At 46.0% G+C, this 24,068-nt stretch overlaps 1 protein-coding gene across 1 annotated transcript in view; it reads left to right on the top strand.

Moving 5' to 3' along the window:
- The window catches only part of MINDY4 (MINDY lysine 48 deubiquitinase 4), an 87,626-nt gene that overhangs the window by 16,412 nt on the left and 47,146 nt on the right, over window positions 1-24,068 (top strand). The gene's annotated exons all lie outside the window — the stretch shown is intronic.

Below are 24,068 nucleotides of genomic sequence, written 5' to 3'. Positions count from 1 at the left end.
GTTGAAATTGAGCCAGAATTGGTCCTATCTGAAAGGAAAGAAGTGGGCTGTTTGTACTCCTGTGACAGTGTTTGGCCAGGGTCTGCCCATCTAGGGTGGGGTGAGCAGTGCGCAGCCTCCTAGGTGAGATGGGCCAAGGACAGTTCTCTAGAAATGGGCATAGCAGAGAGTCCTTAGCCTTCAACACTGTCACAGGTCCGCTCAGACCAGCATATCTGGGCAGGCACCAGTGGCTTCTATATTCACTTCTTGGCTCCTTCTTCATGCATGCAGCTCCTGGGTGTTACTAAAACAGTGAACAAGCTGCAAAGCCTGCTGCTGGAAGGCTGCCCTGGGGAGACAGGCCTCACAGGTTGAGCATGCAGACCACAGAAAGGCACCTGCCACAAAGCCATTTTCAGGCTCACAGCCACCTTCCCCACCATGATGCTGTGACCCCTGTGCTGGAGTGCTGTGGTCACCCACCACAGGCTTTGTGTTGGGTCACATCCTGCTCTAGCAATCAGATGGGAGGTATGGCTGCTGCTGCCCTGGGTGTCCCAGACTTGCAAGACACCAGTAAGGGATGCTGAAGGATGAGACAAGTCAGCCTCCAGGCCCACGGTGAGGCCCCAAGTGACTGGTTGCTAAGGACTGGCCGCAGCAGGGCGGAACGTTGGGGAGCAGTTGAAGGGGTGCTTTCTGGGGACAGGAGCACCTAGGGTGTGGGGAGGCAGTTGCATGCCAAAGGCTGGTGCATTTGTATTGCTGGACAGGGAGTGGCTATGGTTTCAGTTCACAGACTAACCTGCCTTGCTCTGCAGTCTGGATCCAGCCTCAGTAGTCAGTTCTAGTCTTCTGCTGCCCAAGAGCATTTTTGGCTGTGTAGGAAAACAGACAGCAGGTGGCAGCAGATCTCCATCAAGTCTCACCACGCTCCAACGTTTTGCTGTCCTTGAGTAAGGCAAGGCTTGCTTGGCTCCTCTGTGCCTTGCAGATGCACTCAAGGGGGAGAGAGATGAGTGAAGGCCAATTCTGGCAGGGGACTGCAGTCCTTGCTGGGGGCCCTGGGCTCATAGTGGAGGCCATAGATACACACACAGAAATGCTGGCTGGGGCTTGGCGGCGGTTTAGCCCAGGACGTGGCATTTGCGGCTTATTGGCTATTTCCATAGCTGTGCAGCCCAAACCCGACAGCATCTGTGCCGTCTGGGCTGGGACAGAGAGAGGATGTCCATTTTAATTTGTTTCCTATGCATTGTTTGGGCTTTGTGTCAGACTTCTGAGGTTCAAAGTCTGCTGCTGAGACACATCCAAGACCCTGCTGCTTTTTTTGTGTTCTACTCTCCCGGCAGGGGCAAGTGGCTACCTGTGGAGCCTGTGGCCAGTCTAGCGCTTACTTCTGTAACCTGTTCTGAGGACCTCTTGGCTCTGGTGGGTATGGGTGCTAAATGCCCTGTGCTTAGCCAGCTCTTCTTCCCACTTTGCGGGCTTTTGGCACTTTGGACTCTTTATGTGCACTCTCAGTTCATAGCACAACACCCTCTCTCTTCCTCCAAATGCTACCTTCTCCATAGAAAGCACAAATTAAAAAAGGGTGGTGCACATTCTAGACCACCCTGAACCGTCCAGGAATGGCGCTGAACTGAAGGTTTCAGGGTTTCCAAGTTTTTGATCTGATGCTTCTACCAGGGAAAGGCTTCCTGTCACTCAGATTTTCTTGGGAATCAAGAAGGTGTAGCCAGGGAGGCGAGAGAGTAACTGTAGGTCTGCTTGGGAAGTTGAGTCAGCTGTCTCCTCCATTTGTGGGAGCAGTGTGACAGCCCAAAGCCCTCCTTGAACCCCTCCTGTGCCCTTGCCAGCCTGTCCTGAGGTCCCGAGGTCTGCTGTGCAGGCCAGGAAGATGTTACGTGCTGGGGGGAAATGGCTGTGGTTAGGCGGAAGGAAGCTGTTTGGGCTCAGACATAATTTTGGGGAGTTGTTTGTGAGAGAGCATGGGTGGTGCTAAGGAGACTCCGTGTGCTATTTTGCCCCCTTAACTTCGAAGTGTTGCTTCCTGGTGAGGCAGCTAGCAGGCCCTGTCTTCCAGAACTCCAGAGAGAAGCCCACACAGAGGTCAGTGGGACCAGCAGCAGGGTGAGGCAGATGGGAACTTAAAGGAGCCGGTGGCTCTCAGGGTGGGAGAACTGCAGGGGAAGCATGTGTGTGAATCCAAGGGGAAGGCCTCCTTGCCATCACTGCCACAGTCTCCCTGACTGCCTTGTATTGCTCCTGGCCTGGCCAGCAGGGTCTGGCTGTGTCTCTAGTTTCTGCCGCCCTCTAGGTCGAGGAAGGAATGAATAGCTCATCTTTGCTGCCATAAATTCCTGAGGACCAGAGTGAGGCTTTATTTCTCTCTTTCTCCACCTAGATCCATGGGCCTGGCAATAGTAAATGTTGGGCGCATGAGGGAATGCACTTGGCAAAGTGAATGGAACAGGAAATCATGTTGATCTATCTGGGACAGAGTCATGAAAATTAAGCCAATACACTTTAGAAAAACAGGAGCAGTTCAAATTCTGTATTTAGTTTGCTTGTTGGCATTCATCACCTACCCATTTTCTTTTATTTGTACATTCATTTAACCAGCTAATCATTCAGCCAACTAGCCATCCATCCGAGCAGCCAAGCAACCAACCGACTAGTTAACCAACCTGTCTTCCCACTCACTTACCTCAGCTGATGCCCTGTTGCCTTTTCCAGAACACCTTTGCTGATCTCCTCCTTATTCCTGTACTTGAGCTGCCTGTGTGGAGTTGAGTTGTCTGCCTCCATCAGAAAGTAAAAGTGCAATTTTTTTTTTCTCCCTCATTCAAGGAGACCACGGGATTGTGGATATAGCAAACAGGAGAGATTCACCTGGAAACAGCAGGAACTTTCTGTCTCATGGCCAGGAAGACAGCATTCCTTGAGCTGCCATCACTATGGATGTGTAAAGGAAGGGAAGGGGGTTTCCTAGATCAGGAGAGCCGAGCTGAGTCCCGAGGCCAAGTGAGGTCTGAATGATCCTGTGAGGACTGGTTACAGGACTTAGGGCCCTACTGGAACACATAGCTGTCTCTAACTTCCTTCAAGGCCAGGATTCCTTTAGGAAAAGTTGACTGGGGTATCTGGGGTGTTGCTTCCCAAACCGAGGGGGCTCTCCTGCTGTTCTGCAGCCCTTCCCCGTGGGGCCTCCATGGGGTCCTGCTGTAGTTTCAAAACTTCATTGGGATGACAGGTACTTCCAACAAGGGCAGGAATGAAGGTTCTTACCCTGAGTCTAGCCGGTAGGCTGGGTACCTTGGGCCTGGGGTAGTGAGCACTGGAGTCTTGCCCCGGACAGATCCCGCTCCGTTGTGCTGGAGTGGACACATTCCCTCGGGACTTCTTGGCAGGTTTTCCCAAGTGGTGGCCAGGGATAGGAGTGTGTCATGACTCACCCTCAGAGCGGGGAGGGGAGGGGTGGGGGGGGAAAGGTGGACTTTGATGCTGAGGCCTGTTGGGCATTTGGGCAGAATTTTTTTTTTTTCAAATTAGAAAGATGAGCTGCCAACACGGCTTCCTGTATAGCTGGATTCCGTGTGTGTGCCTCATTCCAGAAAATTCTACTTTGTTTTCTCTGTTCATTCCACAAGAAGTTACTGAAGCCACGGGATTTCTTTCATTTCCTGTGGAGACCAGTTTCACGGCCTGGAGTCCCTCACAAGTGAGGCCTTTTCCTGACCGGGTAAACAGTTTTTGATCTCAATCTAAATACATGGTGTTTGGTTTTGTTCAGCTCAACAAAGCTTGTGCCTCTTTCTTGTTCAAATGATGTTGGGGAGAGAGATGCTGAAGATGAGGTATCTGCCCTCACAAGCTTGGCTGAAACATCCATGCAGATACATGTCATAGAAGGAGGAAGTGAGAGAGAGAGTGGGAGAGAGAAAGAGAGAGAGAAGGGGAATGTGGCTCATTTCCCTAGAGAGTGAATCTGATTTGCCTCAGAATCAGTTCAGCTGAAAGCTCATGCTCTGAGAGCTTCTCTTGCAAAGAGCTTTAGCAATGTCATCTCATCTACTCCTGACAGCAATGCTAGGAAGGCATTAGATCCATTCAACAAGTAAGAAAATTGAGGCATGGTACAATGAACCCGTTTGAATTCGTACAAGCAAACTGGCTGGAGGTACCTTACTCCTAACAAGTGTCCCCAGCCACTGTCTGGGGAAGATGGGCAGTTCAAGAATTGGCATTAGCAAGGAGAAGGATTTGGGAGATCAGTCTGCTAATTCAGGGAGTGAAATAATCCCAAATGTGGCTGGAGACAAAGAGGAAGGCAGGCTGCTGCAGCCCTGATGTAGGAATGCATGTAGGCCAGGAGAGGGTCCCTGGGGGCTGGGCAGGTGTATTGAGAGCTCAGCTTTGTTCTCCAGCAATAGAGAGACATGGAAAGGTCTCATGCATCTTCAGGTGTGGTGGTTGTTTAATCAGATTGAACCAAGCTTCCCTATGGCAGGACTGAATGAGGGTCCTGGCCTTGTAGGTGAGTGGGCTCTGACCTGGCTGTACCAGAGGTGCCAAGGCCCCAGGGATCTGTGGGGGAGAAATGACAGGATGTGAGGAGGACCAGGAGGCAGGTATGCAGTTAGCAGGGATGGGCCCCAGAGGAGTGGACACTTTCTGGACTGGAAGAAGATGCGGAGTTGGGTGCATGCGGTGGTGCTTCTGCTGCCACAGCCAGGAGGGAGGCAGGAGCACAGGTGCTGGGCATTGTGCATGGAGAGTGGTGCTGGCAAGAGCCTGTGACATGAAGTCCTTGGAGTGGTGGGTGGACACAGCTCCAAGTGACTGATACAGGTGCCAAGGGCAGAATCCAGCACCCAGTGATGCAGGTGTGAGGCAAGGAAAGGGAGTGGTCAGAGCAGGAGGAGGACTGGAGAGTCCAGTTCCATCCGTGGCGAGGGTAGAAGCAGGAGGTGGCAACTTGGGAACCATAGCAAACGTTGGGAGGGTGCCTGGGTCTGGAATCCTAGCGTGGCTTTGCAGAGGGTAGTTTTCTTTTGTAAAGATCTATTATTTTAAAGTCAGAGAGAGAGATGGTGGGGGAGCTCAGAGATAGATAGATACATAGATAGTTACATAAATACATAGATAGATTTTTCCTTCTACTGGTTCACACTTCAATTGGCAGCGATGGGCAGAGCTGGGCCAGGCCAAAGCCAGGAGCCTATCTGGTATCCCACGTAAGTGAAGGGACCAAAGCAGTTGGGCCATTCTCTGTGGCTTTCCCAGGCACATTAGCAGGGAGCTGGATCAGAAGTGAAGCAGCCCAGACTCAACCTGGCCCATGTGGTGCAATTCCTTCATCTCACTGTTCCAGGATGTCATTAGCTTCTGGGCAGGGAAAAAACAAACAGAAACTCTAGGTCCTGCGTCACTTTGGTTGTACTATCACTTTTCAAATGAAACCTCTTTTATATGAGAAGAAAAGGAAATAGAGCAGATTTAAAAAGGCACTGACAAAAAACAGGGCCAAATATGGGCCCCTCTCTGGGGCCTTGAACCACCTCTGTCACCTCACTCCATCCTCATGGTGCAGTGGCTCAGCCAGTGCTGGCATTCCCAAAGTTGCTATATGGAGGGCAAATGGCCTTGTCAGGTGCTTGACTTGAATCTGAAAGCCAGGCCTTGGGGCTGCCAAGGAGATCTGTTCACACTGCAGATTTCTCCAGCCCTCAGCTGAGCTTCCAGACATACCTCTGCAGCCAGCCTTGGGCAGTCACATGCCCTTAAAAACCAGCCCACTCTCAGCAGCATCGTAAAAGAGAAGTTGGAAGTATTCCTCATAGATGGAAAAAGTGCAACATTGGCTCAGTTACTATGTAATAAGGACATGACAACTGACTTCTCCTTCTTAGAGGAAATACCTCCCAGAGGGCACATGTGTACTCCACCCCCATATGGAGATTTGGGGATCACTTGGGTAGGGGTTCTGCTTTTACCAAGTGTGGTCAGGCAAAGGGACATGACCCAGAGTACGTGGCACAGTATTCTTGTTATCAGAGAGGCAGGCTCAAGCATTGGGAGCTGTTGGCAATGTTGGCTGTGTGCTTCCCAGTAGTGTGCAATAGCAAACTGTGTGCACACATGTGCATATATGTGTATGTGCATATGTTGAGAGAAGGAGAAAATGCATCAGGCAGATGTTAATTAACTGTCCCTGTCTGTGAAGGGGTGACTGCTGGTGTGCCTTGTATGACTATTGTTTTTTCAACTTTCCTGTTGGTTTAACCTTTTCCAAAATGAAAGGGGAAGATCGAAAACAGATGGGATGAATAGCAACAAGTGAAGTGGGAAAAGACTCCATTTCTTCTTTCTGGGCAGTGATCATAAAGAAGTGTGGGAAGACATGGTGGGTCATTAAATGCTGGCAGCTGGGCAAGGGGACAGTGTGAAGCATTAAGGCTAGTGCGTTAACTACACCCCGCCCCCCCAACTGCTCATGGGCAGACCGTGGAGACTGGCGTTTGTGGTCCATGAGCATCTGTGGGCTCTGCCTTCCGGAAAGCCACTGGACACTGTGGAGACCAGAGCTGGCACTCTAATTTCCAGCTGCATGGAAAGCGCCTCTCCCAGTGTTAGCCTGATGGCCACCAGGAAGCTGGTCCCACCCTCCCTCACTAGAGCCGTCTATCCTGCTAGGACTGGAATCTCCTTGGAAAAACCTCTGAGTGTTTTTTTTAAAGCCCCAGATCCCCTGCTTCCTCCTACCGTGTGAGGCCCCCCCCATAACATTTTCAACTGGAGACTCCCCGACATGGTTCCAGCTGCTCCAAAAGGTTTTATATTTGTTCTGGAAAAAACTACAGATACTTTTGCTCAGAGCTTTTCCTGTTGGCTGTGTTGCTTGGGCCTTTTCTTGCTTACACAGTCCTGGAGGGGCTGCAGTCTCTGGGGGCTTGCACAGGTGTCCCCCTACCCAACCTCCTGGAGAGGGGGGACCTTGGCAAGATGGTGACCCTGAAGAAGCAATGACTGCAGTGTGTCTGCAGAGGTGGGCTCCAGCATCATGCCCGCCTGCCTTGGGCTCGGGAACCAGGGAGAGCAGAGCCTTATGTTGGACCTTGTTCTGCTTCCGCAGAGAGAGAAAAAGAGAGAGGTTGTACTAGTTGTTTTTTTACTGCCGCCTTAACAAGCTCATATGAAGTATTGTTCCTTCTTAAAGATCTGGGAGCAAAACTCCCCCTGTTATAAAGTTCTAAAACCTGATATCCTGACTTCTGATGAGGTGGACCTCATGCCTGGCTGCTTTGGAGCTTATGGAAAAGTTTCAGCACACATTTTCCATCCACCATGCCCTGGCTCCTCAGCCAGTACCCCTACATGCCGTGCCTGGCTTCTAGCCCACCAGCTGCGTGGACCCAAGTTAGGAGCAGCACACTGCTAACCCCAGAGGAGCACAGAGAGACGGGACCCACAATCTGGTACCTGGGGACCCTCATGTCCCACTTCAAGTGAAAATGGCTGCCAGGAGAGGCACAGGCGGTGGCCTTGCTGGCTCAGGAACACATCTAATTTTAGTCCAGGGTGTGCTTGTCCCAAACCGGGGCTGGCTCACCCATGGAAATTCCATCGCTCTCTGGCTTACTGTGATGTGTGTGAATGGTGTAATACTCAATATTTTTGAAACTAACTTAGGTTTAAAGCAACGTGTTTCCCCTTCCCCTCTCCTTCTTCTAAGAAATGCTCTGAGAATAGTGCTTTTGGAGTAGGTCAGAATTTCCTGGATAATTTTTTTCTTTTCTTTTTTTTTTTGATGAGGCAGAGCTGGGTGAAAAGGAGGGGTGGTTCTCAGAGCCTGTGCTGGTATGTTCTTCTTCTGTCCAGACTAGGGTAAGATGGGGAATCTCTGCCCAAGGAGACGTTGGGCCATTCCACCTGGCACAGTACAGTGAGCTATGGCCTTTGAGGATTCATGGGTCCTAGAGGACCAAGTTCAGGTTCAGAGGCAGATTTAGGTTGTGCTCCTCAAACTCAACACAACTTAGGTGGCTTCTTTCAAGCAAAGAATATAAAAGAGCCTTGTTTTTGCAGGTCTTCTGTGGAAACAGAAGCTAAGCTCTGTTTACTTCACATCCAATCAGACACTATTCCAGTTATTATTTTGTGGGTAAAGGAAAGATGTGACAGCATTTTCATCAAATGTCAGAAAATTGGAGACAACATAATTGTGGCACAAAAGGTCAACCTTTGTAGTGTTACAAAGTGAGCACTGCAAGGCCGATCCCTAAGCTGAGTCTTATTTGCCTTGTGTGTCCACATGTCCATCTATGTGTCATGCACTGGTCTCTGGTGTGCAAGTGACCATTTTCTGGACCTCAGGGTCCTCTGAAAAATAGGGCTCTAAAGTTTCTGCATTGTCCCCCACAACCTTGCCTCCCCACCCAGGACATGTGGGAGAGTAAAATCTAGAGCTGTGTTTTGCATGTACTTGGTCAAGTGGAGGGTGCTGTCCAGGTAAGTGATTCTTGTAAGAACAGAATCACAGTGCACCCAGAACCTCCCAGCGTTTCATAGCAAAGGATTCTAACTGGGGATTATACTTGCTCAAGACCACCTGGAAGAAAGCAGGAGCTCCAAAAATATCAGAGCTCTCTAAGTGTGGGCCTCCCTACCTTTCTAAAAGCAAGTGACCCCAAAAATCCATCCTCTGTACGATACCAGAGTTACTCTGGGGGAGTTACCTGGAGTGCTATGGATGGAGTTCAGCGTGAGGAGGCTTCATCCCAGGAGCAGTGCTAAGCCAGCCTGTGACAGATCACACCCAGCAGAGCTAAGTGGATCACACAGGGGCTGAGCCGCTGGGGAAGTCGGCCCAGGTTGTTGGCGCAGTTCTCTTCCTGGCCTGTGTGTGTTGGCCCTTATTGGACAGTAAAGGTGCCGCACAGCAGCTTCTCCTAGCAGCTAAGTAAACAGCTGCACACAGCTCTCCAGGCCCTGGGTAGAAGACTGGTGGCCTCTCTGATGTAATGCCTCCTGGGCGGCCCAGTCAGAACCTTCCCTTTTATGACTCCAGGAATGGCTTTGAACTTCCTGGAATGGGGCCAAGGCTGCAGAGGCAATCCTTTCCATCCTGGGCTCCTGCAGCACCAGCCTTAGGCAGGCAAAGCTGGGGAACCAGCTCCGCAGCGCAGAGTGTCCAGCCTGAGGGCCCTGGCAGAGGTGGCCTTGGCATTCACCTGGGACATCCTTGTGACTTCCCCTCCGCCATTAGCCTAGGTCCCTGGGCTCACCAGCATCTCATAGTGGGTGGGCTTGGTTGAGGCTTTCTGCCACCTGCTTGTGGGTAGAGGGGAGAGATGAGGCTGAGAAGGAGGCAGCTCATGGGCTCTGACTCTTCCCTGCCTGTGGGAGGCGGAAGAAACATTACTCAGTGCATTTGGCCATATTCCAGAGATATGCTCCACGGATTCACGCAACATCCTCACCACACTCCTAATGGCTACATCCTGAGCAGTTTCCACCTCTTGGCACCAGTCATCTTATGGAACTGAGCTCTGCCACACGTAGGAAACCTTGGCCCCAAGTCAGACACTGGGAGGATGGTAGAGCCTCCATCTCCTAACCTCCAGCCTAGGCCAGATGTAAGTGAGATGAGAAGAGAGTCACCCGCCTAAAGCTGTTATCAAAAGATGAGTTATTCTCAATGTACGCTTTTAATTGACACTTAGTAATTGTTCCTATTTCTGCTGTATGGTTGTTACCGACCCTGGGTACCTTGACTCACTTGCAAACAGAACTTGACAAGGCAAAGTGCAGTCCGCACTAGGCTGAGTGAAGGTTTCTGCTCCAACACAGAGAGATACCATGATGGGAGGGGTTTCAGCCGACTGACTCCTGGATAGGAGTGTTTAGAGGGTCAGAGAGGGAGATGGGGTGGTGTCTCTTGAGCCCATGACACTCCCCTTGTGCCCAGCCCTGAGCTGCTTTGGTTGGCATTGTTGGTTTTCTTGTCTATGAGCAGCTCAGAATGGCTGTACTGCTCTCTCCGTCCCTCCCAGGAAGGTCACAGATGGATTGCATCAGGCTGTTCTGAGTGTGCCTTGGGTTGAGGGGCGTCTCTAATGGGGCAGGATGGGGTCTCTTGCAGTTAGGGTCTGGATGCTCCTCATTCTTAAGTGGTTTGGAGCTGGAAAGGAAAATATGTCAGGTGGGGAAGCTCTGGGTGTAGTGAGTCTAGTTCCTAGCCTGTCTCCCAGTATGGTCCTTCAGTATATGCATATAGAATGAAGGGACTAGGTCAAGGTAATTGGCATATCCCATTGCACTGCACTTAAGTTACTTTGTGTTAGGTGCATCCTGTAGTCACTGTGCCAGCTTCTTGGTTCGTTGTTTTCAACTGGTTGCCATACTGTGCTGTAATAAATTACAAGTTATTTCTCTAACCCAGCTGCACCCCTGCATCCCTCTGCATCTCTCCTGCATCCCTCCTGGAGCCTGAATGTCTATGATACCAAGGGCCTTGAAAAGAGCTTGGCACTGCACCTGCTACTTACTCCCACCTCACCAGGGCTGCACTTCCAGCCCCTCCTGCTGTGTGAACTCTGTATATGTCACAGGAGCATCCATTAAACACCAGTTATTTGCTGAGACTTTGTGCCAAATCAGAAGAATGGCAGAGCTATAAGGAAGATCCAATTCAGTACATTTGTTGTTTTGTAAACTGTGTATTTCAACCTTGAAGGAAACCTTTGAGTCTATAGCTGGAGTGAATTTCATCTCCTTGTGCCTGGAACGTTCTAGAAGCCAGTCAAATTTCAAGGAGTAGACAGACAGGAAGGAGAACTCTCAGACGTGATTTTGGATCTCCCTTTGGCTCTGCATATTTCTTTGTCAAGGGTATAGGCCCACTGGGAAGGACACATACGGAAAGAAAGTTAAGCTGAGAAGTCATCACCTCCAAGAACAATGGTTCAGGAGCTTGGAGCACAGTGTGTGTTCTGTGCAGCCAAACAAGCCCGGTTGGTCAATGGTTTTTCCAGGAGGATACAGGGTCATCTGTGCCCCAACCCCATGTGTCCTCTCTACCGGCGATTTCTTTCTCCGCCCAATCTTCGTCATCGTGGACCATGATGAGGAAGACTTAGATATGCAGGCCATTTCCCAATTAAGTTTGTCACTGCGTTCAGGAAGATCTTGTATTTGGGTTGAATTGTTAAGACAGATTGCTTTCACAATATTCCAAGTATAGAGCTTTCTTACAGGAAATGTTAGACCAAGCAAATACAGTCAAAGTTTCCACTCTTTTGCAGAAAGAAAAGGAGAGAGAGAGAGAGAGAGAGAGATTCCTTTTACATGTTTAAGGTCGACAGTCCAAGAATGGGTAACCTCAGGGCATAAAACTGGGGCCTGCTAAAGTCACTACACATTATGATCACTAAATTGCACATGATGACTTCTCGATAACCCAGCCCTGAGTGAGATCTCATGTTCTTTAGGGCTTAATTTTAAAAATGCCTGCTAATCTGGTGGCTGAAGGAGGTGGAGGACCCTGTCCTGGACTGAGCACCCTCCTGGACCGAAGGTCCCCGAGGGTCTGTGAAGTGGCTTTCCTAGTCTGTAGCACCAAACGTCACACCAGGAGACCTCTAAAGCATCTTCTAAGTCTAATGACATCCTGAATCCCATCTCTGCCAGGGAAGCTTGGCTGAGGAAGCCAAAAGGATCTGGAGAAGAGGAAAATGGAAAGAAAGGAAAAAAAAAATCTTCTCTTCTGTGGAGAACTTCAGTGCTCTTAAAAAGTGTTGGACATGAGCTGGCTCTCAGAGCTTCCTTCTCCAGTGGGTCTGTATCCAGCAAGCCCCAGGTAAGAGCAAGGGGCTGTGCAGTTCTGCACTGGGAATGCAGGACGAGAATACAAGACGGTCCCTCGCAGAGGTCCCTGCCCTGAAGGGCGCCAGATTCCCAAGGGCGCCAGATTCCCAAGGCGAAGAACACCTCTCGGTGAGGATGATCCCAAGAGCTGAAGCTAATGGTCCTTATAGCCCTCCCCGTCCCCAAAGGCTCAGGCTAGAGGGAAACTGCAGCTCATTTAGGCCCTCAGCCAGTTTTCTATTGTTTTGGTTTTATTCATACTGTTTTCTCCTTATTGAAAAAGAATTCCTATTTATAATATCCAATTGTATCCTCCTTTTTATCCTTAGTATTGTTTATTGTACTCTTTACTTTAGCCAATTTTGCAAAGACTCACTTTTTCTTAGCCTTTTCGAAGAGCCAGTTTTAATCTTCACTGGGATTTTTTCTTATTCTCTGCTCAATTTTTAATGTTTCACGTATCTCTTCCTCCTCCTTCCCTCCCTCTGGTTTGACCTCTTCTTTTGTTTGGAGTTGAGTGCTTAACTCTTTGCTCTCTTGCTTCTGTAGTAATAGATACTTTTAAGCTGCACATCTCCCAGTGTTCTGAAATGCTTTCTAACTTTTACTTTGTTAAATTTAAGAAAATGTGAATTCTTTTTGGAACGTATGAAAGGGATACCTCTTTATTATTAAGTTCTTTTTTTTTTAAAAGATTTATTTTATTTTATTTTTATTGGAAAGGCGGATATACAGAGAGGAGAGACAGAGAGGAAGATCTTCCGTCCGATGATTCACTCCCCAAGTGAGCGCAACGGCTGATGCTAAGCCGATCCAAAGCCAGGAGCCAAAGCTTTGGGCCATCCTCGACTGCTTTCCCGGGCCACAGGCAGGGAGCTGGATGGGAAGCAGGGCTGCCGTGATTAGAACCGGTGCCCATATGGGTGTGCAAGGCGAGGATGTTAACCACTGCGCCATCGCGCTGGGCCCCGTTATTAAGTTCTTTCAAGATTTCCTTGCAATCAAGAAATTTGGGGTTTTTTGAGGTATGATGTGTGGCTGAGTTTTGCAAGGTTGCCGTACGTTCTCCACAAAAATGAACACCGGTATTTTCAAAGGTTTGTGGGAAATGGAATTAAAAGATAAACGAATATTAGTGCAAACATTTTTTGAAACCTGTACAAATGAAGACTTTCCAGAAAGTTCACAGAAAATGCTACACTGTGAAAAACTGTCAAAAAATTGAAGTATTTTGATTTTTTATGCACCAAAATAAACTAGCTTTTTCAAAAAATTTATTTTAGAATTTTGCATCATCATGTAATACTTACATATTCTTAAGGGGGAGAGTATAAAATTCCAGTACACACATATAGCATAAAATTGATCAGACCAATTAGCCCTTTTCATTTCATCTTTTCTTTGGTCTCTGAGCAGACCAGCTCCTCTGTCCCCGTTTTCTATGCAGAATAGGCTGTATTATCAGGAGCTAGTCTTGACCTACAGTGCTGCTCAACATCCCCTGTTGCATTTTATTACCCTTTATCCAACCCACCCCGTCCTACCTCTAATAATCACTTCTAAATTCAGATAATATGTAATTATTTTTAATCCCACATATGATGGGAAACATGAGCTCTTTGTCTCCATGTCTGGCTTACATCAGTTCGTGTCAGGATCTTCAGTTTGGTGCAGATATCAGGAGTTCATTCCTTTTTTTTTTTTTAATGTCAGAATAATATACTACTGTGTGTCAGAATAATATACTACCGCCTCTTCCTCACCCAGTCATTCACCGATGGACTTCTAGGTTGGTTGCATGTCTTGTCTGTTGAGAATAGTACAGCAGTAAACATGGCGTGCAGATATCTTTTATATGCTGGTCTCATTTCTTTTGGGTCATATGGCAGATCTATTTTTAGTTTTTAGGTTTTTTTTTTTAAAACATCTTCATATTGTTTTGCATTAATGACTGTGCTAATTTGCATTCCTATCAACAATGTTTTAGTATTCCTCTTTTTCCACATCCTTGCCAGTGTTTGTTATTTTTTAATTTTTGGTAATAGCCATTCTATCTGGAGTAGATGATAACTCATTGTGGTTTTGATTTGCATTTTCCTGGTAGCAAATAAACCAGGGATAGCTGGTGATGTTGAACATTTTTTCATGTGTTTGTTGGCCATTTGCAATTATACTTTTGAGAAATGTGTATTCAGATCCTTTGTTTTTGACCTGGATTGGTTATTTTATGGTTGAGTTTTTGGAGTACCTTATAGATTCTTTGTCAGTTGAATAGTTGCAAATATTTCCTTCTATTTTGTTGGTTGTCTCATCGCCTTGTTGATTGTTTCCTTTGCTGATAGAAGCTTCCTAATTTGTTGTAATCCAATTTGTCTGTTTTTGCTTCTATTGCCTGTTCTGGTAGGGTCTTGTCCAAAAAAACTGTTGCCTATGTGAATGTGTGAAAGTGTTTCTTTGTTTTCTTATAGTTTGATAGTTACAGGTCTTATATTTGGGCTTTTAATCCATTTTAAATAATTTTTGTATTGAGTGAGAGTTGAGGGTCCTGTTTCAATATTTTGCATTTGGATATCCATTTACTCAGCATAATTCATGGAAAAACACTGTCTCTTTCTCCAGGGAATGTTTTTGATGCCTTTGTCAAAGATAAGTTGACTTAAATGTGTAATTTTGTTTCTGATCCATTAGTCCATGTGTGTGTTTTTTTTTAAAGTATCAATAGCATGATGTTTTGGTTACAATAGCTCAATCATATGTCTTGAAATCTGGTATTATGTTGTGTTCAGCTTTTCTTCTCTTTGTTCAAGATTGGTTTGACTATTCTGATCATTGATATTTCCCACAAGTCATTTGATCGGAGGGTGTTCACATATGGCACTTCGGGTAGTATGGACATTTACATTTTATTAATCCTTGCAATCTGGGGACATGGATAGGATTTCTGCTTTTCTGTTGTCTTGTTCTCATCATTTTCATTCGTGTAGACAACATTCTCAATAACAGATTACATATTTGATTTTAAAAATTGAAATTTTTTTCATCTATCTTTCTGACCATGATGAAATACAATTTAAAATCAGCAACAAAGTAAATTTTAGAAATTTTACAGAGATGGAACAACATGTTCCTGAATGACAAATAGATCATTGAAGAAATCAAAAAGGAAATTAAAAAATTCCTGAAACTAGTGGAAAAGGAAATATGGCATATTAAAACTTAGGGTATCCAGCACAGGCAGCGTGGAGAGAGGAGTTTGTAAAAATAAGTGCCTACATTTAAACAAATCCAGAAAAATCAAATATACAGCCTAAAAATGTATTTCAGCGATCTAGAACAAGAACAAATAAAATTTAAAGTTAGCACAAGCAAAAAATGTAAGAATTAGAGCAGAAGTAAACAAGATCAAAACTCAGAAAATAATATGGGAGATTCATGGGTAAAAGAGTTGTTGTTTTCAGAAAGGCACTGTTGATAAACCATCAGACAGACTAGGAAGGATAGAGAAAAGACCAAAAGAGCTGAAATGGGAGATATAACTGATACCTCATAAATAGGAGCACTAGGCTCTTAGCAACAACTTTATACTCACAGATTGGAAAACCTAGAAGAAATAGATACATTTCTGGATCCATATATCTTTACAAAATTGAGTTATGAAGACCTAGAAAACTGAGTTATTCAAGCAAAGAAAAAGCTCAGGACTAGAGGGCCGCACCAGCCAGATTCTACCAAAATTTCAGGTAATAACTAAGAGTCAGTTATTGTCAAACCATCTCAAGAAGTTCAAAGACAGGAGACCCTTCCAAACTTGTTGGATGAGGCCACCATTATTCTAATTCCAAAACCAGGCAAGGATGCAACAGACAAGGAGATTACAGACCAATATTGCTGATGAGCATAGATGTAAAATTCCCACCAACATACTAACAAATAAAACTCAACAACACATCAACACAATTACTCATGCTGACCGAGTGGGATTTTCCCTTAGGGACGCAGAGATGGCTCAAAATGCACAAATCAGTAAGTGACACATCATGTCAACAGAAATGATGGCTGACAGCTGTGTGATCATCTCGGTAGATCCTGAAGAAGTAAAATTCAACACCAGTTCATGGTAAAAACTTTGAGTAATTTAGCTATGGAAGCAACATACCTCAAAATACTAAAGGCTGTATATGAAAAGTCCACAGCCAACACTTTATGTGATGGATAAAAGCTGAAAACATTTCCTGTAAGTTCTAGAGCCAGATACAGACATCTGGTCTCATTGCTGTTAAAAAGTATAGTACTGAAAGTTGTGGGGGTTATTGTGGGTCGCTCCAACTAGGCTGCAGCTCCCACTGGTTGATGTGAGGGCCAAGTATGTGCTGGGAAGAACCAGGCTGGACTGCAACACCCATTGGTTCCAGTCGAAGTCGGGAGTGAAAACAGAACCAACCCAGCAATTGCAACCACCAGCTGATTGGAGCGATGGACGGTGCCAGCCCCTGTACTTGTTAGCACATACAAGAAGTTTCTTTGGAGATCTTCCTAATCTAAATGCTGGACTCAGAACCCTAACGAAGAAAAGAGAGAAGACAGAACAGGTCAACCAACCATCTCAGCTATGATGGACTATGTCAGTCAGTGGATTTTTCAAAGCCCTCATAGTGCTTGGAGTGGCAAGATTGACAGAAATTCATAACTGTTGCAATATCAAAACCACTTGAGCAAGAACCTCAGAGCATGCCCTACATCCAGGACCTGGGGAGGGTGGGAAATTGGGTGGGCCTTCTCCCTTAATACCCCCTGTAAACATGAAGGTAACAATACGGAAAACATACTAGTATTATCCACTTTCCTGTAGCCCTTGAACCTTCTTACCCTAATTAACTATGTAAAGAATGTCAAAATAAAATTTTATAAAAAAAAAGGAAAAAAAATCAAATAAATACAGTGCATCTTTGTAAAAAAAAAAAAAAGTATAGTACTGAAAGTTTTAACCAGAGAAGTTAGGTGGGAGCGAGAAATAGAAGACATGCCACTAAGAAAGGAAGAAGTCAAATTAGTCCAGTTTGCAGATACAATGATCCCATGTGTATAAGGTGGCTGAAAGAATTCACCAAGAGATTGTAAGAGCTAACAAATTATGTTGCCGGATACAAAATGGACACACAAAAATCAGTAGCATTAAAAAAAAAATTTATTTGAAAAGCAGACGAACAGAGGCAGACAGTACTCCATCTGTTGATTCTCTTACCAAATGGCTGGATCACCCTGAAGCCAAGCACCAGGAACCCCCTACACTTTAAGGTAATGATTCGTAGGTAAAGTCTCACTATTTCCATTTTCATACATGTTTTGTATTCTTATTGTAGTTTCTCTCCATTTTTTCTCTCTTTCTCTAGTGACATACTTTCATTCTTTGTTATTTTTAGTAAGTCTGTTAAGGTTCTTGTTTTGTGCTTACCATGAAGCTTACTCTCGGCTATAATAAGCTATCTTGAAATGATGACAGCGTTGTTATGAAAATAGGGACAAACAAAATGAAGAGATAACGAATCCCAATAAATAATTTGATTTTTATGCTTCCTTTCTCCCCACATCTTGGATTTTTAAAAAATTTATGTTAGCCCTATTTTGATATTGCCTATCTCTTAACATTTTGATATAATGATTACTGTTTTTTTGTTTACTTTTCACAGTAACGATATAAATAGTTACATGCCATGTTTACAATTTTAGATAATTCTGTCTTAGACTAAAGGTATTCATTTAGAAATATTTTAAGGGCTCTGTGCAATGGCTTAATTGGCTAATCCTTCGCTTGCAAAGCAACTTTTAAATTTCACTTAGTCTACTTTCCCTTGGAAATCCTTAGTTGAAGGATTTCTGCTTATTTTATTTAACCATTCCACCTGTATCAGGTCTTCCTGTCAGGACATAGAATCATTTCTCTAGGTTCTCTTGAATCTCATTCAGTGTCCTTTAAACAACTATTTAGGAATCTTCATGGAAGTATTCTGGCATCTTGCTTTACTTTGTGGGCCCGGCTCTGAGCTCCCCCTCCTGGCCTCTCTGCAGGACTGTTATCAGATGAGAGAGAGGTGTAGGGGTCGCCTGGCTGTGGAAGCTCCCAACAACCCCTCCACTGGGATGGGCCAACACTGGGGTTCATTTTGTCCTCCCTCTCCATGCCATGCTCCTGAGAGGTTGGGTGAGGATGACGTGGGCAACTCATTCTCCATCGGTTTCTCTATAGAGCCGCCTACTCAGCCGCTGTCTTGGTTCCCGTCTCTGCAGTCATTCCTTTACCACATCCTCCTTGTTCTCTGCTTCCATTATTCCTCTCAGATGTACATTCCACTTCAGTGTTTTCCCTCAATATTCTTTATTTGCTCTTTATTACATCCCTTTGTCTTTATCCTCACAGAGTTACATTCTGGATAACATCAGGTGCTTGCTCCTTGTAATTAACCAACATCGTCTCTTCACTCTACCCAGGCTACTGTTCAAGCTTACCAAAAGCTTTTTCCTAACTTAAAAAAAAAATCAAACCTGCAGAAAAGTTGGATATGATTTTCCTAAATTCAGAAATTGCTAAGCTTTTCTGAATTTGTTTTCTCTTTCTCTCCTATTTATTTTATGTGTTTAAACATACACACATTTTTGAAAGTAAAATTCAGATATCATCATATCTCACTCCTACATATTTCAACTTGTGTATCCCAAGGACAAAAATCTATGCAAACACAGTTCCCATGTCCCACTCTGTGAGAATTTTATGTATCATCAAGAATATCAGTGAACACACAGCACATTATGAATTTTTTTCCCCAGATGTCTCCAAAATTTCCTGTAGGATTATTGTTTTTCAATTCAGGATTCATTCGAGGTCTGCTCTTTGTGTTGGATGACATGCCTAAACAGTCTAATGTTGAGCAGTTCTAGTTTTTGTTTGTCATGAAGAATGTGGGCTCACTGTCTTCCAGAATGCTCACATTCTAGACTTGTCTGTTACATTAATAGATGTACATGAAACGTGGGTTGTTTTTTTTTTTTTTTTGGCAAGAATCCTGCTGGGCTTATTGCGCACTTCCCATTCCAGCCTGCCCAGGAGCACACAAGCTGAATATGAGTACTGATGACGCTAAGTGGGATTGGGCCATTAAGGTGGGGTATGCTGATCTCTTCATTATGTGAAGATAATGTTCCCTTTTTGCAGTTCATAAGTAAGCTGTGACTTTCAAATCATGTGAATGTTCTGTTTATCAAAAGTCCTTCACACAGTAGTATCGACAGATAGGATGGCTTTTTCCCATAGAGATGATTAGGATGAGTATGTTAAAATGCTGATTGATCTTCCAATTATGTAATCCCTTCTGCACATAGTAGGAGGTATTTTTCAGCTACTTTGCCAATCTCTTTCTCTCTCCCTCTGCCTTTCCTTCCTTTCCTTCTTTCAATTATAGACTCCGTGGATTTTTTCCAATATTAAATGCATCCATCACCACCATTAAGTGCCCATAAGGCTTAAATTCCAATCGCTACATTCAGTTTCCTAAGTTGCTAATTTTTTTTCATTGTATCTTGTCCTTTCCTCTGCCATTTCTTCAAAAAAGTTTCTCTAATTTCTCTAAATCTCTTACATTATTATCTGTTACCATGAATTCATAGGAATCCTAGTTGCCTTGTCTGCTGGTTTTCACTCAGGATGCATCATTTTCTCATATGTTTAAGAGATTTTAGTTTTGAGCGGACGTTTGATGAAAACAAAGCAAAACAAAACCTCTCTTCTCCAAAGATTCTTCTGGAACCTGATTCACCCAAGTGTTCTCCAGAACTCCTGTTAGGTGTGCTACGGGTCATGACATGGGAAACTTTTCACTTGATAGATTTACAGAAGGAGGGATAGTCAGAGTGATCTTCCAAACACTGGTTTGCTCGACAAATGGCCACAACAACCTGAACTGGGCTGATCCGAAACCAGGAGCCAGGAGCTACTAATGGGTTTCCCACATCAGTGCAGGGGGTCCAAGTACTTGGTTCATCTTCCTCTGCTTTCCCAGATTATGGTCAGGCAGCTAGATTGAAAGTGGAGCAGGTGGGACAAGAACTGGTGCCCCTATGGGATTCTGGCACCTCAAGCAGATATACCACTGTGCCAGCACCAAAGAGGTAAACTCTTTTGAGATTTTGAGGCAGAGAGAAAGAGGTAGAAAGATCTTCCATTCACTGGTTCACTCCTCAAATGGCTGCAACTGCTGAGACTGAGTCAGGCTGAAGCAGGAATGAGGAACTCCATCTGGGTTTCCCATGTGGATGGCAGGGGCCACAAACCTTGGGCCATCTTCTGCTGTTTTCCTGGGTTCATTAACAGGAAGCTGGATTGGAAGCAGGACAACTAGGACTCATGCCAGTACTCTGATATGGGACCCCAGTGTCACAAGTGGCTGTCTAACATTTTGTGCCATCACTGACCCAACTTAGGAAATATTTATGTTCATTTCTTATATTCTAGATTCTTGTGCCAAATGGATAAGACTCAACTCACTAAGCTGGGTTCTGGTATTATCACTTGTAGCTTAAGTACATAGTATCTATATTCTTACATGAGGGACTAGAGCTTCCTTTTTAGTATTTAGGGAGAAGTGTATATTTACTTATTTATGAAGGAGAGAGAGGGAGAGAGAGAGCACTTTTGTTTACTAGTCACTCCCCAAACTCTCACAAGGCATGGATTGGGCCGGGCTGAAGCAGGGAGCCAGCAGAAAATTAATGCAGAGGCTGTCATGGTGACAGGATCCCAGTCACTTGAGCTGTCACTTGCTGCCTTCCAGGAGGGTATTCACTAGCAAAGTAGAACCAGGGGCTGAGTTGGGATTTGAACCCAATCTTTCTCACGTATATGGGATGCAGGCAACCTACCTGGCATCTTGAGTGGCAGGACACCTTTCTTTTTGGAATCCATAATAGATGGAGTCAAGAATAGCTGGTGAGCTCTTTCTGAGATGGGTGGGTTATGCAAGCCACAAAGCACCTGCCAGAAGACCATGAGGCACCCGGTCCACCCGGAGATCTTGTACCTTGTCTTGTCCCACAGTGAGTAGAGTAGCTCAGGCTTTCCCCTGGTACAGATGAGGGACTCATGCCCATTGAGGCCACCAGGAGTTGGGAAGAATAGGGAGAATGACTCATGTCTCTGAGTGGTTCTTTCCTCCCAACCCAGAGTTCAGCTATTCAAGAATTGTGTCCTGATCCCAGTTTGCCCTGAAAACAGGGCCCAGCCCCTGCCTTCCCTGTTGGGGCACATAGAGGAAGTAGAGGCCTCAGATGCAGTGGACAGGCCCTGTGGATTTATTGGATGCACACTTTGACACATGTCCGGGCTGTCTGCACAATCACACTTTGAAGAATCAGTGTTTTGAAGGTCTTGATTTATCATGTTGTCATTGTTGTTCAAAGGCAAGAACATGCTTTCAAAGTGACCTTTTCAACTCTGTAATGCTTGTGCCCCAAAGGGCCGCATGAAAGGAACAATGAGCACCATCTGCCACAGGAGCCTGACTGAGGTCCTCACTGGAGATGAGAGCTTTGGGAATGGCACTCAGTTTCTGTGCCGGCTTTCGCAGCTGATGGATGGCTTTCCGGCTGCAAGTCCCATGACTGGGAGGAGAGGGCCCAACCATACCCTGCCCTGCAGGCATATAACCCCTACCATTTCTCGTGGCTGGAGCCAGGGCACTCGGTTGGGATGCTTGGACTTGGTTCCAGGATCTGCAGGAAGTTATGGAGTCATGGGCAAGGGGAGGATTGTGAACTAGAGCAATGGGTTAAGGGAACATCTAAAGCCAGTGCCTAGCTCCTCTGTGTTGGGCCATGTCATGTTTGTCCTGCCTGTAATCCCACACCTGTGGGAGTCCCTTCAGCCTTCAGCATGCTTGTGACGCTGCTGCTGCACTGTTGACATACGCACATTCTCTGCGGTTGCCACTCTTGCCTTGTGTCTGGGTTTCCCATTGCTGCTGTAACAAACCAACAAATTCAGTGGCTTAAGACCAAATGGATCTACAACATCACAGTTCTGGAGGGCTCAAGTCCGCTGGGCCGACGTCAATAATGGCAAGGCTGGCTGTTTTCTGCAGACTCTAGGAAGAGTTTGTTTCCTTGCTGTTTTCATCTTCTGTGTCCTCCTGTGTCCCTTGGCTCTTGACCCTCTCTTGCATTCTCAGAGTCTGTCACTCCATTCTGTGCTTCCTCATCACACCATCATCCTCTCTGCTGTGTCCCACCTCTGTGTTTTCTTGTGAGGACCTCTATGATTGCAAGTGGTCTTACTCTGGTAATCCTGGATACTGTCTGCACCTCAGAACCCTTAATTCAGTTCCATTCAGAAAAACTTTTGAACCAGGTGCAATTACATGCACAGGTTCTGGAGATTAGGATGTGTATAGCTTTGGGGGCCAATCTTAACTCCATCATACCACATCAGGTTGCAATTTATTCTGTTCATTTTATACATCTGCCATTCTTTCAGGTCGGGGAGCCTGCCAGTGAAGAATGAATTAATCCATGCTTTGTAGTTGGGAACATTGGGTTAGTGTGAGTTTGTTGGAGGTTTTTGGAGATGGAGTAAGTGTATGGTATATGCCGTGTAGCTGAGGCTTGTGGGAGGGAAGAAGTGCAGGTGCAGTGAGGTGGCACAGGGTAAGATGAGATGGGCCATGGGTGGCCAGGATATGGGTGGAGAGCCTTGTGGGACATCTTCAGAGACCTGGATGTTAGTTTTCAAGGAAACTGGTCATGTGCCTACTGCCTTTACATTTGCAGTTGCCATTCTAGTTTAAATATCTGCACTGCCACTCACTGGCTGTGTAACTCTGGGAAAATTACCCAGTTCGCAGAGCTCTTCTGAGAAGCAGACAACTTTTGAGGTTTGCAAAGAGCTTGGCCCAGCGCCTCAGGGCCAAGGAGCCATAAAGAGGTTACTGTTATTACTGCTGTTGCATTTATCAGTGTGATTGTCAGTGGCAGCAGCAGTGGGGATGATGCGGAACCTTTGGGCACCTGCAGCAGTGTCATAGTCAGCCTTGCTTCTTAGGAAGATGGCTTTTTCTGCCACATGTAGGTGGGTTGAGAGGTGGGTCTGACTGGGGACCCAGGAACGAGTCAGGAGGCCATCAGAGTGATCAGAGTGAGAGGTAGAGAGGGAGGGTGCAGCAGCGGCATCTAGAGAGCCTAGTGGACTTGGGATCATTGAGAAATATCTTTGCTCCTGCTGTTTCCTGCTTGAAATGGTTCAAAAGTGACTGGAGAGGCCATCTGGTATCATTCCCTGCCATTTCCATGAAGACAGGGCCATTGAGGCACAACCAGGGGCATCTGCCCCTGGTTTCTAGCTGAGCTTGTAATGGAGGTGCAGACAGAGAGGGAGAACTTGGGTCCCAGCTGCGCCACAAAACAGGTGGGGACAGGAGAAGGAATGCGGGAAGGGGCTTTCAATGAGGGTCCTTTCTTGTTGATGCATGGTGGACTCCCTACTCAGCCTTATCCTCCACTGCCCTTCTTGCATCCTTCTCCCCGCCCCTCTTGGCCTTAGCTCCTCTTTCCAACATATTCTACCTCAGTGCCCTGCAAGGACACTTGTAGATTCCTGATAACATCGAGGTGCAATGCGCCAAGGGAAGTGGCTCTGCTGAGTTGAGGAGGTCAAGTGGACAATGAGCCTCCTGGGAGTAGGGAGAGCTCCATGTCCCACAGCCAGCATCCAGAGCAGCGCGTGCTCCCAGACTGGTACTGCGTGTCCTCCGTGGTCCTCATGCCACCCCTCATACATCTCCAGGAGGAAGCCAATTCAATAGCATGCACCGCCGTGGGCCTGTGATTGTTACTCCAGTCATATCTCACCCGGCAGGGATGTTGGAGGAAAATATATTTCAATGCCACGTTCAAAAGGGCTGTCATGGCTAATGTGGTAAAATGGGTTTCAGAAGGTGATGTAATATTGTTATTTTTAATGCATTCTTTCTGGAAAATGATTTTGCTTTAGTTCAGATCGATGCACGCTGGAGGGGGGTGCAAAAAGTCTCAAAGGAACTATGGTCCAGGTAGCATGCATTATGACAGCTCTGTGTGGACTTTCTGGAGCTGCCAAATCAGAAGTGTGTGGCGGGTTTTCAGGGAACATGAAGGCCTGTCCATGTGTACTTTGAACACCTTTGGTGTGTTGCCGA

Source organism: Ochotona curzoniae, unplaced genomic scaffold (assembly GCF_017591425.1).
Source record: "Ochotona curzoniae isolate NIBS_2020 unplaced genomic scaffold, NIBS_Ocur_1.0 scaffold_3835, whole genome shotgun sequence".
NCBI lineage: Eukaryota > Metazoa > Chordata > Mammalia > Lagomorpha > Ochotonidae > Ochotona > Ochotona curzoniae.
The sequence above is the reverse complement of the archived record's forward strand: the minus strand, read 5'-3'. Positions and strand labels throughout refer to the sequence as shown.